The sequence below is a fragment of the Hydra vulgaris genome, chromosome 12 (genome assembly GCF_038396675.1).
Source record: "Hydra vulgaris chromosome 12, alternate assembly HydraT2T_AEP".
Lineage (NCBI taxonomy): Eukaryota > Metazoa > Cnidaria > Hydrozoa > Anthoathecata > Hydridae > Hydra > Hydra vulgaris.
In genome coordinates, this window is record NC_088931.1 from 66,522,814 (window position 1) to 66,535,023 (window position 12,210).

The 12,210-nt window shown below is 27.1% G+C and overlaps 1 long non-coding RNA gene across 1 annotated transcript; it reads left to right on the forward strand.

Annotated features, from left to right (window-relative positions):
• The first annotated feature begins 10,305 nt into the window (after positions 1–10,305).
• On the forward strand, positions 10,306–11,482 carry LOC101241614 (uncharacterized). Its single transcript, XR_010642180.1, has 2 exons — positions 10,306–10,849; positions 11,234–11,482. It is a non-coding gene; the product is annotated as an uncharacterized LOC101241614 (long non-coding RNA).
• Positions 11,483–12,210: the final 728 nt, after the last annotated feature.

Genomic DNA, 12,210 nt, shown 5'->3' on the forward strand with positions numbered 1-12,210 from the left:
TACGGAACATGACATGTATTTAAGTATATGTGTTGTGGTTTTTATTAGATGCTGCTTTAAAGTCAAATACAAACTTAACCAAAATGGATGCCATGCAACTTATTGGGAGAATATTTAGGTATTCTTCTAACCTATTGAAGAGAACATCTGCTAAAATCAATATTGATCAATGATGGCTTAATTAACTATAATCAACTGTTGCATTTTTTTGTTTATTTTGCATTTTTCAGTAATTTTCTTCTATTTATAATATACTATCGATTTTACTCTACAGAATATATTAGTTTTTAATTTGGAAAGTGTAACTTTGTTTGAAATTTTTTTCTAGTTTTTTGTAAAATTAAAAATTTATTTTAAATATATCAAATTACACTTTATTTACTTTGATTTCTCTTTAAACCTTCCCTTGCCTAGATAAAATCAAATCTAAGGTGTGTATTGTATATCATTGCATTTTTATATAACTTTTAAATGAATGTCAAGGTAATATTAGGACGTCTCTAGGAGTTCTGAATAAAATGTCCTTAAGTCTTTCACATGAGACCAACCAGGGAGCGTATTCAGCAAACTTTTTTTTGCGTAAGTTTGGCGTAAGTTCAAAACAGTGAAATTCGTATTCACGAAACTTGCGCCGTTGCGTTTAGCAAAACGTAAGTTTTTTCGTAAATTCAGCGCTAAAAAATCGGTATTCACCAAACTTTTTAAAAACTTGCTCAGCTCAATTTAAGAAAGAAAAGTTACGTTAGCTATGAGCTGCCTTAACTTTGGCGTAACGTTAAAATCACTAAATATTAGAAATGGTGTAATATTATTATGATTCATATATTGTCAGATTGGTGTAGAATCTTATTATAAATTATAATATATACAATTTATGTATATGAATTGTATATATCGCAAAAAAGTTAACAATAATCATAGATATTAGCACAAATATAAATGCATCATAATAATTTAACAACTTATTAACTTAATAACATCTTAATATTTAGGATGTTATATTATTATAAATTATGATAATAAAAAATCGTGTATTATAATATCACAATATTATTGTTACATTTTTGTGTAGTATTTTTTTTCCAGGTTATTTTAGGTGCATCATAATAATTTAACAACTTATTAACTTAATAACATCCTAATATTTAAGATGTTATATTATTATAAATTATGGTAATAAAAAATCGTGTATTATAATATCACAATATTATTGTTACATTTTTGTGTAGTATTTTTTTTCAGGTTATTTAGGATTTTAGGTTATTTTCAGGTTTCTTTAAGTGCTCCCAGAAGTCCTTGCGGTCTTATCACGAAGCACCGCGGGAGAGCATTTAACTAGGTTCACGCCTCCTTCCTTACCAATGTCGTTTATTGGGCTGGAGCCGGCGTCAGACCCTGAACCTCTGGGTTCTGAGCCAGAACTCAAGCCGCTGCGCCACGGCTGCTAATACTATCAATTTATTATCTTATAATAGTAATATAGAAGCATTAAATAGGATCTTAATATATTTAAATTATATGCATTATGACGTGATATCACCATTAATATGTTATATTAATAATTAAGTTAAACTTAATGTATTTAATTTATGTACATTAAGATGTTATTATATTATTAATATAACTTAACATCTTATTATATAAATAGTAGTAACTATAATTTTTATATGAAATAAGATATTATAGTATATTATATATTATTTATAGTATAAAGTATATATTATATATTTTAAAAGACGCTATACTGCTATTATGCAGTTACGATTTTGGTAATATATGTAATTATTGAATTATTATATTAACAAAAAAGCAACTATATCTTTATAAATATTAATAAAACACTGTATAAATTAACAAAAAAACACCTTTATTTTTATAAATATTCTAATTCACAGTTTTTTGTTAAATGTCTCATTAAGTATAACGATCATAGTTCATTTAGTTATTTTAATAGCTTTATTTAGTTTAAATGAAAATTTAGTTAATTTGGTCAAGATCAAATCTGGCGTTAGGCTCAATATGTTGCTTTAAACGATTAGTCTGATGTAGAATGTGTTCGAAAATTTCGTTTTTATAAAAATGTATTGTCAACACATTAACAATGATTTGTTACCAATTACGATGAAAAGCAACCCAATTTTTCAGCAGCAAAAATGCAAATATCAATGAAGCTTTTATCAAATTAACTGGGAGTTTTCAAAGAGTAATTGGTAAAAATTACTAGCCAATTCAAAAAAAATTCGCAACAAAAAAAGAATAATCTTTTGATCATTTGTTGTTTGATATGATTGTTATTAATTGACAGTTGCTAATGAAGTTTGAAAGAGTTGATTTATCGAATACATACTTAGAAATAACATTTTTCCTTTTTCAGAGATGTCAAAAAGTATCCTGGATAAAGATTTTTATTTTTTTCGAATTCTGAATTAAAAGACATTAAAATATAATCATTGGGCAGATTTCCTTTTTGCTTGTTAACAGTCATGATTACACCATTTAATCCGCCAACTACACCAGAGAAAATATATTTCTATAAAGTTCACCTTCAGGTAGATAGTGATGTGGAGTAGCCCTTTGATCATCTCAAAAACCATTAGAGGTGACAAGAGAGGCGGAGCACTTCAGTTCTCCTAACATATGCTCACCCAAACAATATATTGCAAAATATATTTTATGTGCAATTTTCTGGAAACCTTTACAATTCCTTAGGATTAGAAATTCCAGATGGCATATACTTTGAGGACAATGATAAAGACAATGTTCACTGTGTTCAGGCTAAATTAACACAGTTCAACCAATTCGCTTTGGCATTGTACAAAGAACACTAATTAAAAATTTGTTTTTAAATCGAAGACGATAATATATTGTTACAAGGATTTTTTTGATGTTTTATATATATATTGTAATAATATGTTACATTTTTTTGATATTTTAAATATTACTTGTTGAGGCAAACTCCAAACTTAAGTATGTTCATGCTTATGTCAAATTAGTAAACAAATGAAAGTTTTTATAGCTTTTATTAATTGTATATTAAACAATTGTCAAAATTTATCTGCCCTTTATAACCTCTTTATAGATTAATCAATTATAAACCCCTCGTGCGCAGCCCTAACTTTACGAAAATGCTGCGAAAAATTGGTGGATACCAAATGGTTACGCAAACAACGTTGAACGTATAGTTTCCGTAATCTTAGTTGAGCTACGCAAGAGTTACGAAAGTTTGGTAAATCCGTACCCAGAGACGTCCATAGGACGGCTGAAAAGACGTCTCCAGGACGTCTGCAAAAAACGTCTTGAAAAGACGTCCTCATTTGAGGCCAACTAAGGACGTCTTATGGACAAGAAATGAAACGTCTTATGGGCGTCAGTACGCCCGCCGGGTTCAAAAGTATCAACTAGCTTTTAAAAAAAAAAAAAGGTCCTCGAAACTAAAATTTACCCGACTGAATTGTGTCGAATTCTCGGTTCTAGCCGAGAGTGGTATATCTTTAATCTTTGATAGTATTATATCTTTGTTTTTAAAATCATTATATAGAATTCCAGAAACAGTATACATGCAATCCTTCAAAAACACACCATCTGAAGCTTGCTTCAGTTGTGGTCAATCCGGAATGAATATAATTTGAAAAGCAATTTTGTTGAATTAATTGTTTTCTTTGCAATTTATTAATAGCTTTTTTTCTGCATTCACCTTCGGGATATTTAGGGCAAATTCTTTATGTTTTCCTTCAAAATGTCGTTCAACATTGCTTGATTTATTATTCTGAAGTTTCACAGAACATATTAAACATAGAGGGTTACCATCACTTTCTATTGCTGCATATTTTTCAGTCCATAGTTTATTAAATCTTCTATTTTCATCCGCAACTTTTCTTTTTTTTGAGCTCATTTTGATCTACCAGTTTTAATGCGTTAAAAAAAAATTAAAAAGTATAATTGAATACTAAAGCTAAAATAAATAATAATTAACTTACCAGTCTTAATATATCAAAAAAGCTAAAATTAAATTACAACTACAAAATATATTTGAATAATTGAAAGTCAAAATAAATAATGATTAAAATAAGTTTGTTATATAATATAAACTCGAATAATTGTTCAAATATATTTTTGCTTTTGTACTTTGCATTTGAATCACCATCGCATCAACGATGTTTCTTTTTCATTTTTGAAAAAATTGGCAAATATGCGTATAGTACATAAAGATATGTGCAAAAAAATTTCAAAAATGATTAGTTTTCTCCTTCATATTTGAAAAATTAGAAAAATTAGACACATAAAAGAATAGTAAATAAAAATATATGAAAAACTAGAAAACATAGAGGGAAAAAATAGTGCATAAATATATGAGAAGGAAGGGGGGGGGGGGGAAAGTAATTTTCTTATTCATTTTTGTAAAAATTTTCTCTAGAAAATACAAAAGTAAAAATAAAAAGAAGTTAAAATTTTTAATATTGTAAATCTATATGAGAGCCACATTTCTTCAACAAAAGAGGTTCCCGACTACTAGAATAGAATGATAACATTACGATCACGTGACAACCGTGACATAATCATTAACTACATATAAATAATCTTTGTCTTTTTATTGTAACGTTTTATCTGAACGTTTAATATTTCAATTTGTTTAAATATATGATATTTTACTGAGGCATTTTTAGAATTATTTATTTGAAATATTTACAATTAATAGAAAATATTTTTTGGAATATTTATAAATAGAATGTTTAGAAAAATTATATGAAGTATGTATATAGTTGTAAAATACAACTAATAAGTTGGAAAAAAAGAAACAAAAAATTTGAATTACGTGAATTAAAAACTTCTCAGTTTTAACTGATAAAGCTGTTCGCCTTCCGTTTCCATGTTGACTTGCAATTTTACCTTTATTTCAGTCAATGAGTGTTGATTTTAGTGCATTGAGCTTGAATGCACACTTTCATATTGATGTTTCTTGCTCTTAATAATATTCAAAAATATTTTCAACGTCTTCTTCGCTTTTGCTGTTGTTTAGCATTTTGGTGATAGTGATGATTTTTAATCTTATACACTTGTTTGCAAGAGATAAGATTAATATTAGCATATCAACAGAGATAAGAGATTATATTAGCATACCAATAGAGATAAGAGATAAGATTATTATAAGCATATCAACAGAAAACAGTGAGCCGAATTAAGCTAAAAATGGAATAAAATATCAAACTATTAGAAAAGCTTAAGTTTTATATTTAAAGTTTTTTGGGCCAAAGATTTCAAATATGAAGCTGAAATTGTTTTTTACACGCAATAAGCACCCGTACAACGCGCATGTATGCGTTTAAACACATTTTAGAGAACTTAAACAACTGTAGCAACTATTTATAAATAATAATTTAGCCTAAATGTATAAACGCATATTATGAACGCATACGCAAACGTGTAGTTCTACTCATAAAACGTGCGCGCTAGCACCTGTAAATTTTTTAAAAAGCAAAACAAAAGTTAAATATTAAATAATTTTTTCATTTTAAGATACTTATAAGTTAAGCACATTTGTTTTCCTTGATATTTCTTATACTCTGCAATGGAAATGCTTGATCTGTAAGAATCAGATCTTATAACAATTTGAAAGGTGGAACTGATCTTTCATAGTGATATTTGTGATTGTGATAGTCGTGATATTTTTGATGTGTGGTGTAAATCTTGCATTTCAGAACAGAGTGTTGAGCCTTTCTAGAACTTATTTAAAGTTTTGAGGATTAGGTAACCAAATTACTTTAAAAAATTTATTTGGAAATATCTTTAATAATCTATTTAATTCATTTTATTTGTCATCAGGAATTAAATAAGAAGTTTTATTAAATTCAATGAATTTAAAAAAACTTGGATGAAAGGGTGGATGTTGTTTTAAACAAAACTATACATTACTCAATTAACAATATCTCTTTAAAGAGCAAAAAAGTGCATCAAGTCTTCGAAGGTCATTTTTAATAAAGGTTAATAGTTGGCATAAACCAAAATTGAACATGGGTCAACGTAGAACTTTTAATTGGCTAGCACATATGTTCATAATTATGCATACAAAGTTACATATTTTAATTTTAAATCATAAAAAAGAATTTGTTTTTGAAATAAAAAATAAAATAAAATGTATTTTTATTTGCTAAGGACAAATTAGTTTACCATAACCATTATTAGAGACTTTAGTGACTTTTTGCCGTTTTTACTTAATCTGCCTCAATGTGCAGAGATAAGAGATAAAGGAAAAAAATTTATTAGCATATCAACAGAGAGTAAAGACATTCATTTATTGAAATTAATGGTAACTTAAAGAGGAGGTAATATTCTAGAATATTAGTTTATTAATTACTGGTCGAAAACTTTTTATTCTGAATCTAATGGTAAACTAACGCCGTAAAGCTTGTGACGTTTTAAATAAGTAAATTAATTATTTACATTTTCTCTTTGCTAGCCAGTAAATAAAATTACAGGTAAAATAATCAATATTAAAAAAGGTACTATATAAATTACGACTAACTAGACGGTATGTTTTCCACAATTAGTTATTTTAGTGACAATCCCCTCAATCCAAGTTTAAATTTTTTTTCTTATCTTTGGGCTTCAAGGATGACTTTATTAAAACGGTTAGAAAGAAATGATTTGAAAATTTTAAAAACTTTCACAGATACATCATATAAAGCAAGCTTATGGAGAAGACTGTAATGTAAGTTTATGTAAATAGCAACAGCCTTTGCCTCGCAAACTTGCTAAGTGCTGTAACTTTTAGTTACAGCAATCAGCAAGCAAGCCCTAAAACGAGAAGATTAAAAACCTTATTGATTGTTTGACAGTAAGTTATTTAACACAAGTTGGAATGTTAGAAATTTGCTGATTAAAGATTCAAAGGCCTTGTTTATAATAAGCAGAAAACTGATTAAACGATAGTAAAAGGGTAAAAATGTTCTCCAAAGTTTAAAAAAATTGATATAACAAATAGCGTTTTCCTGAAGGCAGGAAAACAAGATTCATTCAAGCATTTATCAAGTAGTTTAGGGAGAATCAATGAGAATTCTGAGGAATACTTTTGTAAGGCTATGACGGGAATGTTGTCTGGAACACAATCCGTAGAAGAGCTTAATTGATATATGACTTTAGCAAAGGAAGCTGGAATGATTTTAATGCTTAACAATGGCTTATATTTAATGCTTAACAATGGCTTATATTTAATACTTAACAATGGTAATAATTTTAATGCTTAACAATGGCTTAACCTATTTAACTGGAATGACAGGAAGAGTATTGCTATAAGATTCAAGAGTCAAATTTTATATAAAATTAGTTATAGTTAAATTCAAATTATTATAGTTCGAGCAGCCGTAGCGCAGTGATAGCATACTTGCTACAGAAATAAAAGTGTTTCGAACCCCGCATCTCGGAAAGTTTTGCGATATCGGTAAGGAAGTATACGTGAACTTCTTATTAAATGCTCTTCCGCGGTGCTCTGTAAGGAACCTAAAAGAAAAAAAAAATTAGAAGCAAAGTTCTTCGCAAATGGTTCTGCCTAATCCTTGAAAAAAAGGAGAGGTAATAAGATCAGTCCCATGAGTAAGAGATAGAAAGTTAGATTTGTAAATGACTTTTATAATTAGCTTTGTTAATGGCGCTGTTAAAGATGTTCCAGGACTATAAGAAGAAAATGAACACCAGCTAGGATCAAAAACAAGACACAGATTAAGGAGTGAAGTTAAGTAATTGGGGTTGTCTACAAAACGAGTGTTAAAGTTAACGGCTTGAGTAAGTGATTGAAAAATACAAATGCTATCGAATATACTGCGAGCAGGGTAAGTGGTGTTAAATCCAGGATATTCAGTGATATAAGCATTAAAGTCACTGACAAAAACAATATTAAAGGTTAAGAGGAAGAGCATTATCAATTTTTTCAGAAATTACATCTAAAATAGTGTAGTCTTGAGAAGAAGAGGAACAATAAGGAACAAAAAGAGAGAGTGAAGAGGTGCTAAGCAGAAATACTTAAAAGAATGGTCAAAAGATTCAAACCTGATTTCTCAACAAATAAATAAATTGATCAGTAAATATAACCCCAAGCCAATATCTAACCCTAAATCAATTCTGAGATCTAAAGAAGGAAAAGCCAAATTTAAATTAATCTCACAAAGAGCAAGCAAGTCTGGCAAACTTTACCTGAGCTGAAATTCAACTGATGGAAAGTTACTTTGAAGACCACGAATTATTGTGAAAGATATATTGAAACAGTAAGTTTACGCAACACGGCAATGTTAATACTCTGATATATTTACAACATTATACAAATATAATTTATGTTAAAATATATGTAACTTAATATTTGAACCATCATTTTATTATGAAATGTAATTTTGATGTTATGATATTGGCGTATATTTTAACTAGAGTTTATATATATTTATATATATATATATATATATATATATATATATATATATATATATATATATATATATATATATATATATATATATATAATATATATATATATATATATATATTATATATATATATGTATATACATTCTGAATTAGGGTGTCGTAGCTCAGACACCAACACATTGAATATCTCAAAGTAATTACTTTTAAGGTGTTGTATGAAGTATAGGATTTTTACGTTTAATGGTTAACTTATTCTATTTAAAACCTTAATTATGATTTTCTTAGTTCAGAAAAATAATATCAAAAACATCAGTTTCAAAGTCAACTCCAAAGTCAACTCGCTTTCCAATTAACTTGCATATTTCATTCTCATAAAAGGTAAGGGTAGAATGAAGTAGTTTTCTTTTTTATTTTAGTTTCTTAAAAAACTAAAATTTTTTTTTTATTTGGCTGTATATAATAAAAGCTATGATTAAAATTTTTTCATATGACCACATTTTACTAAATACATTATAGAAACTTTTTTTATAAAGCCTCGAGCTTTACTGTAGATGTTAAGTAACTACAAACTAACTGACCTGAAAAATAAGAAAATTTAAAATATATATTTAACTTTTTTGCAGAACCTCTGAATCAATTTATTATTTTCATATTTTATAAAATAAGTTTATACTTTAAATATGAAATAATTAAAATTCGTAAAATAACTAACAAACATAAACAAATTTTAAACCAAATATAAAATTGTGAAACATTATGAAAATAAAAATGAACATGAAAACTAAAATAAAAAAAAATTAAAGTTTGAATGTTTTGATTTATGTTATTAATTTTGATTTTCAAATTTTATTCAAATTTTAGTTCTAGACGCTAATTATTTTTTGCTTTTTGTTTTTAATTATGAGTCTGATTCTAAAAGTTTCTTTAATTTTCAAGTCTACATTTTTTCAATAAAAAACCATTGTTGATCCAACTAATCAAAGTCACATGAGTAGCAGATGGTATGAAATTGATTAATGCGCTTGCATCGGGAATATTTCACAATGATCAGCATCAACTTACTTTTCATCTTTAAGTATACTTATTCATTAAAAATATAATTGCAAAGGATTAAGCCATTTATAATTACTTTGCAGTAAAATTGCAACACAAAGAAACAACAAAAAGATGTAAATATAAGGAAATTATTATTGAGGATATTATATCTTTACAAAATTCGGCTTCGAACAAATTTTTTACAGTGTAAATTATCATTACTAATTCTATCCATGACGCAGCGTAAATTATCATAGCCTAATTGGCATTAAGTACTGGTGCTAAGTTACGCTTCCTTTTAATAAATTTTAATAAAAATTTTCTTTGTAATTTTTAAATGGAAATTGCATTTGTTAATTCTGAAGTATTAAATCAATGTGGACTAGTCCTCTCAAAAACTTAAAAAAACTAAACAACAGTTATATATTAAAATTTGTTTAGCAACAGATGCTTTATTTTTTTATACTTGATCAAAAAACACGCGTGAAAAGTTATGGTATATAAACCTTAGGAAAAAAGATTCTTAGTAAAAAAGTTAAACCCATTTAAATATAAATAATGGTGATATAAGCAAAAGGGGGAATTAGTGTAGTGAGACTAAAACGATTTGCATTATTATCCTGTTATATATATATATATATATATATATATATATATATATATATATATATATATATATATATATATGAAATACAATAACAATATTATTTGTAAAGAAAACAAAGCGTCAAAACTGTCATTAGAAATTAATATGGTATTAGAGAACACCGCATATAACAGAAAACAATAGATTGGTAGATTTACTTTAAATAAATAAAAAAAAGAGAGAAAAAAGAGAGAGTAGAACAAGTGCAAATGCAATAGATTGATTTTAAAATCAAAACCAACTTATTGTAAAGCATTTATCAAACGTCAATGTTGAATAGATTACAATAAACTTTACAATAATGACGGACATATGGTATTGAAACAGAATCCATAAATAAATTATTTATCGGACAAAAGAATAAACCATTTAGCTTTCATTATAAAATAATAATAAAAAATCTCTCAATAGAATTTTGGCTATATATAGCTATATATGCGTGACGGTAACAAGTTAAACAGATTAGGTAGTCGGGAACAAACTAAACAGATTAAGTGGAAGGTCCTGCTCAACTAGAAACCAGCTTTGAAAAAATTCTATTTTAATATAAAGAAAAAGTTCGGCTCGAATATCATACAAAAAACACATTTGCTTACTCATTGTCAAAATGAAAGCTATTATTCTGCTCTTAATTCTTGCGGTTTTTGTGAATGATGTTTGCAATTTGGCTTCTGGAAATTGGGTTAAAAAAGAAAAAAGTCAAGAAAGTACGCTTTACCATATTGCTAACGAAGTTAAAAAAGTATTGACATTAATAAAGGTAATTTACAATTTTATCAGAATACCTTTTCTTAAATCATTAAATAAAATTCCATTTAATACAAGTCTCCTTTTTAGATAACTCACAAAAGGTGTACTTTACATTCTTATAATAAATCTGTCAAGGGTTAAAAAGACTTTTTAACATTAGCTTAACATGCTAAAAATGCCTAAAATTGTATTTAAATTAAAACAACACAAAGTTTTATCAACTGTTCATGATATAGTATTTTAAATAGTGATTTATAAAAAACAAATTATTAATTAAAAATTACCAGCTATTAGAAAGTGTTTCTCATTGTGATTCATATAAAAAAACTGATCTTTATTTATAAGTGAATTCAATCAAAAGATTCTTTTTGAATAACTGTGTTTTTATTTGTAGGGTATGTTGTACGAAAACCGACAAAGAGACAGTTCGCTATCTGAAAACGAAGAAGCTGTATATTAATTTCTAAGCTTTTTAAATATAAAAAAATCAATTACCAGCTTATGAATAACAGATATATTTTTAAAAGAGGTTCTTTCTTTAAAATGTTTTTTTTTATGTTTGTTTTAATTATACATATGTAGTTATTAAAAATTATCAGAAAAATGTAGAAATTATTTTCTATAATAAATTGATTTAATTTAAGCTTAAATTTATTTTAATTTTTGAAAATATGTTGCATCGGTAATGCTAAATATGAAAATAGCACTTAATATAATTAGTACTGTTACTTTTGCGGCATTGTATGTATGTAACTGATGTACATTTCACACTAAGTCAAACCCACGTGGTTAGAGTTTTTTGGTTCGATTTTTTTCGATTCGGTTTTAAACTTAAAAGCTATTATTTGTTATAATCAGACAAACTCCTAAAACTATGGAAATGACCCGCTCCAATTCGTAGGAGCTTTTTATATTGGTCAAGATAAAGTGAAAAACTTGAAAAGGTTTTTTTTTTGAAATGCTTTGTTCATTCGGAATCCGGGTTCGCAATTTTTTTTTCTACCTACCACCTTAGAATCCATTTTTTCGGCAAGACAAGAAGTTGCATTTAACTTTTGTAGTTAATACCAGACGTAACCCGAAATTCCAGTATTTGTAAATGTCTTAGATATTTAATCTAATAAAAAAAAAGTTATATGGTACCCAGAAGCGTAGAAAGAATTTTTTGGTGTTCAAGATAACTTCCAGACATGGAGCAAACTCCAAACATTTATATGTTTATACTTATGTCAAATAATGAGGGTTTGCAAAAAACTGCGATGATTGGAGGCTGGGAACAAAAAAGCCCCAAAATTTTGCCCTCCCCCCTGCCCCAAACGTGAGAGCAACAAGTTAATGAAGCATTTTTTGTGCTTTTCTTAACTAGACTTA